This window comes from Abrus precatorius, unplaced genomic scaffold (genome assembly GCF_003935025.1).
Source record: "Abrus precatorius isolate BTA unplaced genomic scaffold, Abrus_2018 Scaffold2, whole genome shotgun sequence".
Taxonomy (NCBI): domain Eukaryota; kingdom Viridiplantae; phylum Streptophyta; class Magnoliopsida; order Fabales; family Fabaceae; genus Abrus; species Abrus precatorius.
This window is the reverse complement of record NW_020874362.1, coordinates 8,207,676-8,216,766: the sequence shown is the minus strand read 5'-3', so window position 1 is coordinate 8,216,766 and position 9,091 is coordinate 8,207,676. Positions and strand designations below refer to the sequence as shown.

Genomic DNA, 9,091 nt, shown 5'->3' with positions numbered 1-9,091 from the left:
ATAGTCATTGCATAATGAAAATTACATAATGGATTAAGAAAATTCTAACACTAATAGCACGGTAGAATTCAAAAATGATACAAATAAGACAATGCTTGTAGGATTCTTAAAGTCTATAGGTTTTTTCTACAATTCACTATACATTTATCTAGCTTGAATGCCGCTTTCTTAGCACATGACATTTATCTTTAAATGTCGTTTTCCAATTTCTATGTTTAGATAAGATGCCTAGCTTTCTTTCATATATAGTGATTGATGATTCTTCTTGTTTCATGGCTGTGATGGTTGTGTTGGCAAAGTAATATAATAAGGCAACACTAAAGAGTTGTAATCAATAATAAGCTGCATAATAAAACTATCTGCACTTTGAATGCAACATTAACTATCAAATAATTATGTGCTTTTTGCTTGGTACCTATTTATGTGTTTTGCATGGTTAATGCAAACAATCAATGAATTTCACAATTAGATGAAGAAAAATTTGCATTTATTATTAAGTTACTTTTGTTTCATTGTTGATGTTGCATTTGTTCACATTCTTATACAAGTCACCACTATTTTAAATACAAACAATTTTTCAATTTTTGAAGTATTACATTGTTTGATTTAAAAATTTTCTTGAACTAAGCCGTTCCTTGTACACTGTCATAAATTTCTTTTGTAAATGCACATTTGAAGCTTGATATCTTCGATGGGCAAAGTTTCTTCTAGAAAAGTGCATGTCCCAATCTTATCTAGTCCAACAATACCAATGCAATTCCATGGAACTTCTTTAGACTTTGCCAGTTGAATGGTTACATTGGATAGGCAGATTCTAGTAAATGGATTACTAGATATACCCTCTAACCTTGTTGCCATAGTGACATTGTCAATGTCACAACCCTTTTTTTATAAAGGATCAATGACATTATACGTCACTGTTCTTAGTATAAATTTATTTGCCAGATAATATATATATATATAGTACAGAAAATATATTTTTCAGAAATTAAACCTCAACAGAATAACAAAGCCCAAGGGCGTTTTCATACGATTGCAAAATTTTTTATAAAAGTATATATGCTTACAATGGATGCTCTACATGGAGATCAAAATACAAATAAACAATAATTACATCATAACATCAAGTCTGTAGCCAAATATCATAAGTTTACACTAAAACCTAGACTAATGGAAACTAAGCTACATATCTCAAAAATCTTCAGTCCGGACCACTCCTTAGCCAGACTCTCCAACATGGAAAATGGATACTCCACCTGCCACTCCTGCTCACGTACCACTGTACGATCTTCGCAACACATACACGACAACACAACAAATGTAAAAGTGAGCTTATATAAATAAGAATTAACTATTGAGTATGAAAATATTAAAATTATTTATACAACTCATATATTTCACAGCAATCAGCATAACAGTCTCAATCAATTGATGTAGCATGTTCAGCCAATTCTCAGCCCATCTAATGTAAATGCAACAATTCAGTTCTAGCTGGTATCACAACCTAAGTAATCCAGAGGAACTATTTTCTGATCTTTGAGTGACTCATCCCGGTATTTAGATCCAGACAAGTACAGCTTAGCGTCCTACCATTTTATGTCTAACCACCTAAACACGTAACTCAACTCTAAAATGATGAAAACCAATATGATGCAGCATAGCTATACATATTATCAGCCTCAGCAATACAATCATATACATATATATATATACACACACACACACACCTAGTCTTAGCAATAAAGTTTTATGTATTTACACAATGAAACTAAGCAGCTCACATTAAATATTTCAACATATGTTAACATTCTCGTCACATATATCAGAGCCTTCCAGCACATCATGTTCCACCACGACATTTCAAACATTCATCAGACAATAAAGAAATCTACTCAACTATACATGCTCTTGGTTCTAGCCTAAGATTTGGTTATACAACCCACTATTATCAGTTAGAACGAAACTATTTATATAAATATCTCTACCTCTACCTCCCCTTACACACATTAGGCATTATTACATTCATTAACAATGGTCAACCCACTCAACCATGCTTAATATGGGTTTTGTCCTAAGGTTTGTTCATACACCAACTCACTCTCAGCTGAAATAAGTTCCACACATGGTATTTCTGTAGTTAAAGAACAATAAAGGCCATCTAAGATAAGCTCCCCTTACCTGAAACGAGTTTCTAAGATTGTGCTTCTTGTGAGTCTTAAAGAGATAGATCTAATGTTTGGATATGGAGTACAGCTCAAATAGTTCAGATCTACTCAGAACAACATGGTATAAAACTCTTGCAAAACAGAAAGCAAAAAAACAAGAGTAAAGACAGAGGACTGGACTCCGGAAACTCACTTAGATCTTGATAAGATAAATGTTCTCACTTGGATCGAGAAGGAATTCAGCTTCAAGAAGGTTTTTCCAACAGGGAAAAGGTGAAACAACAGATAAAAAATGAGAGAGGGAGACTATTTAGTGAGAAATGAGTGTTTCTCTACACTGGGTTATCTTAAATACCCCTCTAGGCCCGCGTGCTCTCGCTTGAGCGAGCTAACTCTTGCTTAAGCGAGCTCTCTTCGCCTAAGCAAGCTCATCCTTGCCTGGGCGAGTAAACCAAACAGTGGAACCTTTCTGCTATTTGTCATTTTCGCTGCAGCAAGAATTTTTCACTCCAGCAAAAATCTTCTTGCTCCAGCTAAAATTTTTCAGTCCAGCGAGAGTGTTATTTGGGTTAACCTTATCTACTTCTTGTTGCAACGAAAATTTCTCGCTACAGCGAGAGCGCTCCAGAGAGCCTATTTCTAGACAACTTGTCTTGCTATAGCGAGAGATATCTCACTACTTCCTACAGTCTATATCAATTCAACCTACTCTAACCAAACAACATTCATCCATTTTTCACCTAGTGATTATACAGCTCACATATGTAAAATTTCAAGCAATTTCATACTTCATTCAATCTCACAGCATCATATAACAGAATACACATACACACACACAAATATATATATATATATATATATATATGTGTGTGTGTGTGTGTGTGTGTGTGTGTGTGTGTGTGTGTGTGTCCATATAAATCAGATATCTAAACACTATTTAAAAGGAATCATGCTTATATAAAATGCTTAGTATGCAATCAACACCCTTAATAGTAGTCTTACTTTAACAAATAACCAAACGGCACTGTAACTCACAACTTCCATCCAGTAACTGTACAGCTTACCTGTTTACATTCCAGCATATGAAATTTTATATAGTCCAAGTATATGCAACATAACTTAATAGGAATAATATATTTATAAGTATGCTAGCCTGACACTCAACAATCATATCATGATAATTAATATTTTGAATTACAGGAAGTGCATTAAGATCACAGTTATCTTCAGCATGAGACCCATAATTTCTAGTCATCCAAAATGCCCATTTCATAGTCATCATAGTCATTCTTCTAAAATATATGTCATTTATGTAGCCTATTCTTCCTACAACATTTTTCATCCCCCTGATTTTGTATTGATTGCTACAATGTCTTCAGCTCTCTTATCCTGAATCCCATTATACATCTCACTCCCTAAAGCAATCACAACACTGAATGGAGAAATACAAGTGAGCCTTCTGATTACGAGTGGTTTAGTTGGCATTCAAAAAGCTATACCATACTCATCCCAACCACTATTCATAGCCACACAGTCATCCCCTTGGATCAGTCTTCAATTTGTGTGTTTGTGCATAAGTCTACATCACAACCATAAACCTTATTTAGTTTTGTCAACATGTTCTATACAATATATATTGTCATCTAGGAAGAATATGATATTTTCTAACTTATTAGGGTTGATTCCATCTATATTTGGCAATGTCATAGGAGCTAGAATTGTGATTCCTTGAACAATAATGTTGCTCTATTCAATTTCTTACATTGAAAAAAAATGAAATCACTTAGTTGTCCTATAACTACACATAATAATTATATAGTTACATTTGTTGTTTAGTCGTACCATCCCCTTATTGCCCTTTAATGTGACTAATTGATGACTTTTCCATATAATTTTGTTTGACCTTTGATAATTTTTCAAATATTTTTATTTTGATTTTTAATGCTAAATAGTAGACATAATGAATGATCAAGATAATTTTATGACTTCTGAGACAGCAGAATATTTGACTCCTCTACCATTAGTTTATAACGCTACTAATATGTCACAATCTCGATCACTTTACTGTAAACCCTATGTCAAATAAAAAAGCTAGATGCAACTATTGTTGTTACTTGATGAAATTTGATAATGGGACGAGTTCCATGCTAGCTCATTCAAAGAAATGTAAGAATAATCTCAATCCAATTTCATCATCAATGGCAAATACAGAAAGACATGTTTCTTCTCTTTTAGTTGCTAATTTTGACCAAGTGTCAAATTAAATTAGTGAAGATGTTTTTAGCTAGAGATTTCTTTTGATTTGTGGAGCACGAATCATTTGAAAAGTATTTGATTTTTTACAACTAAAATTTCATTTCATTTCACGCAGTACATTAGCACATGATGTTTTGGGGTTATGGGAGACAAAAAAGAGCAAATTGAAAAAAATTTCTTCCTCAAAATTGTCAAAGGGTTTGTCTTACCACTAACACATGAACTTGTAGTTAGAATCTTAGTTATCTATGCTTGACTGGACATTTTATTGACATTAAATAGAGGCTACAAAAAAATATTTTAAATTTTTGTCAAATCATTAGTCATTCAGGAGAAACTATTGCTAAGACTATAGAGAAGTGATTTGATGGGTGGGGGCAAAATTGCATTTTAAGTTTGACAGCTGATAATGCCTGATCAAATGATGTTGGTATTTAGTATCTAAAAAAAAGACTATTGTCTTGGAGCAGTTTAGTTTTGGATGGAGAATATACCCATATGCGTTGTTATACCTATATTTTGAATTTGATTGTAAAAGAAGGTTTAAAGGGGATTGATGATTCTGTTTTAAAAATTTGTGTTGCAGTGAAATACATAAGATCTTCTCCTTCTAGATTGACAAAGTTTAAGGCAGTTATTAAACAAGAAATTGAATACAATGGTTGTAACATCCAAAATTTTTAATAAAAAATGTATATTTTCAATTTGAATAATTTGAGATAAAATACCATTTGTTATGTATACTAAACTTTATTATTACAAATTAAATAAAGTCCCTTTTAAAATAGGTTTATTTATATGAAATTTTCAAATTTTGCAATGTTAATTAAACAATAATAGATTTAAAGATCACAATAAACTAGAATTAGTTCTTCTTAGTGGAAAACTTGAATATACATTACATATATTAAGTATCAACATTTTCAAACTATTTGTCAAAACATATATAGGACTTAAGATAATATCTACATAACCAAAATAATTACATCATATAAGCAAATTTAAGTGCAGAGCAGTTTCCAAAATACATCCCAACACTAAGAATCTGGTACTAGTCGATTCCATGCTAGCTTTCTATTTCTGCTAGATCTTCAGAATTAAGGTCATCGTCTGATCCAAAATAACGATCGCCTGAATCTGTTGTGACCTTTGTGCCACTAACTCGCTCAAAGGTCCACCTGGATGATCTTTCGAGATGATCATGATCATGATAAGTAAACAAATAGGTTACGGCTACTGGAGTCTTAACGGTACTAGGGAATATGTATACATATAGGGTGTGGTGTATTCTACTTACAGGAAAATCAAAAGGGATACTATAATATAGTTCCATCTCTATCATAATGATATTCCTAAGCACCTCATCAACATGTACAACAATTCTAAAGTAGCATATTCTCTGATATTCGTTAAATATATAATTAAGTCTATTATGTACAGAACTATCTACAAGCCTAATTCTTTCCCGAGAGTCTGTCATCCTGGTTTCCTGAAAATATTAGTAAGGATGAGCGTCTATTCTATCATTTACAAATCATTACATTACAAAATCAAACTTTTAATATAAATAAAATCTATTCACTTTTCACACTTATTCATATTGCAAACACATTCATATATGCACAACACAATAATTTATTATACATTATCCATTCTCTCATTCCAATACACACTCTCAGTGCATTGTGATCATAGATTTCGATGCCTCCAGCATTTCTTGAGGTCTTACTCAACTAGGTAAATAGTCGCCGGTTATCCCATACACACGGATATAATGTATACAATAGTTAGGCCGCTTAGCAAAAGCATAGTCAAGAGTCTAATCAAGAAACAAGTGTGAGACCAAGTGGTGCATTCGCTCTCAGAAAGAGTGTGTACACATACTCGAATATCGCTCACCACCCAACGTTTTTCCAAGATTTCCATCGTCTCTAGACTCTATACCCCCAGTGTATATCTGTAACTATTCACACTAGATCCAATCCATATTCGACACTTATGGTCATTCTAAACTCATTTCCTCTTTCACTCACAAGATCATGCTTAGTAAAGCACTTCCAGACTAAGTCCATTTCACCCATACTCTTTTGGTATAGTTTTAGTTACTAAATCCTTCAGACCAGTATCACACTTTATCATAGTATTTCATCCAAACATATTCTATATAATTACTCAGCAGGTTTGATAATATTTCACATTGGGTACTCATCATATAATGCATGTGAACATATAACAACCATACAATCCAAACAATCATACAAACATATTTTTAGCCATTTCTCACACATAATATACTTCAACTATATATTTTCATAAAATTCCTATATAATAGTACTATAATAAGTACAAAATAAATACTAGAATAGAATGATAAAATAGAGTCCTCCTTATCTCAAAGATGAGTTTAGTGAAGAAAAGGTGAAAAAGATGGTTCACGCATCAAGGTTGTTCTACACCCTATAGAAAAAAGAGTGCTCCTTGAGAAAAGAGGAAACATAGAAGATAGAAGTGAAAATGAGGAGTTCGACCTATGAGATAGTCACTAATGATTTCGTTGAGGCGAAATTTGAGCTCTGATTCAGAGTAGTTTAAGAGTTTTTGAAGCTTTTCTCTGAAGAAAAGAAGAGAGAGTTCAGAGAAAATAAGAAAGGAACGTGAGTTTTGGAATGAAATGAAATTTTCATGCTGGAAATCTCTTAAATACCCCTCAGCCCCTCACTCTCTCGCTTAAGCGATGAACAGCTTGCTTGAGCGACAAATATCTTCCTTGAGCGAGAGATATCTCACCTAAGCAAAATATGCAGATAGTGGTCTTTCTCAACATTTCCTGATATTCTCGCTTGAGCGAGCACCATCTCTCCTGAGTGAGATGACGTTCAGAAAGCACAATGTTTTCCCTATGAGTCCTCGCATGGGCGTCTCATCTCGCTTGAGCATCTCATCTCGGTTGAGCAAGATCTCAGTTCGCTTGAGCGAGATCACTCTCACTTGGGTGATATGACAGTTAAGCTGAATTTATCCTATCTAGCTTGACCGAGAATCATCTCGCCTAAGTGAGATTGCCCTAAAACATTATATTTCTGGGCATTCAGTCTCGCTTGAGCGAGTTTTACCTCGCCTGAGTGAGACCTTCTGCACCAGAATCCTTCTAAAAATCTTCCATACTCACTTCTAAATCCATTCTAATATTGCTTAATATTAAACAAAACATAATGTACTGAATAATGAAAAAGAAGATGTTACACTTCTCTCACCCTTTTAGGAATTTTGCCCTCGAAATTCACTGATTCAAAAAGAGATGAGGATATACTTCCTTCATTTTGTTCTCAGGCTTCTAAGTGGCATATCTTTCATCACTTATGTTTCAGATTACCTTTACCAGCGAAATATCTTTACCATTTAGCTGCTTGACTCGATGATCCGCAATCTTCACAGGAAAAACATCATATGACAAATTTTCTCGAACTTGGAGAGAATCAAGTTCAATCACATGAGAAGGATTTGTAATGTATCTCCTCAGTTAAGACACATGAAACACAAGATGCAGATTCGAAAGATTTGGGGGTAAGGCTATCTGATATGCTACAGGACCAACTTTACTCAAAACTTCAAATGGTCCAATGAATTTGGGAAATAGTTTTGGGATTTCAATGCCCTATCGACTCTAGTAATGGGTAAAACCCTCAAGAACACATAATCACCAACTTGAAATTCTTATGGATTTCTTCGTTGATCATGATAGCTTTTTTGTCTATCTTGCGCAACTTTTATCTTTTCTCTAATCTTTCTGTACTACATCAGGTGCATACAAAATTACTTCTCTAGCTTCATACCAGCATAGAGGAGCTCGACATTTTCTTCCATATAACACATCATATGGTGCTCCATCACGCAAGCTCATAATAAATCCTCTAGTGATTGGATAGTGCACTCTGTTTATCCATCAGTTTGAGGGTGATATGATGAGCTAAGTTTTAACATAGTTCTCAAGGCTTCTTGTAAACTCTCCCAGAACTTTGATGTAAACCTCGGGTCTCGACCTGATACAATGCTTAAGGGTACCCCGTGCAATCTGACTATCTCATTAATATATACTTCTACTAACTTCTCCGATTTATACCTCATGTTAACTGAAATGAAATGTGTAGTCTTTGTTAAACGGTCTACAATCACCCACACAACATCGTGATTTCTCTTGGTCCTTGGCAGTCCAGATACAAAGTCCATAGAGATACTTGATAACCACGTCGCAATGGTATCAAACAAACTAGATTTTCTTAAAAATTTTGCAATACAAGGAGTAAACCTAGGTCATCTGTGGTGGTGGGTTAATTTCTGACATTCCTAGCAAAAGTTATGGAAATTTTAAGTTTCACAAAAATTCTCTTGGCCACTATAATGTATCTCTTTTTCTATTAATGATTTTTGCAATCTACCAACTCTAAACACTAATAGACACTAAAAGAAATGTGGACACAAAAATTCAGATCAAAATTCAATCTCTAGGTATTTTTTTGGAATTTTTCAAAATCTAATGAATAGTGCATGAATAGTGCATTAACAGTAAAATATGATATCAAAATATGCAGCAACTATGTTTTTCGCATGCAGCCACAACAATTGAACCAATCACAATCACACACTCAATTGCAATGAAATAATGGAATAGA

At 33.7% G+C, this 9,091-nt stretch overlaps 1 pseudogene; it reads right to left on the bottom strand.

Annotated features, from left to right (window-relative positions):
- Positions 1-645: 645 nt before the first annotated feature.
- Positions 646-8,648, bottom strand: LOC113859395 (annotated as a pseudogene).
- Between the last annotated feature and the right edge of the window lie 443 nt (positions 8,649-9,091).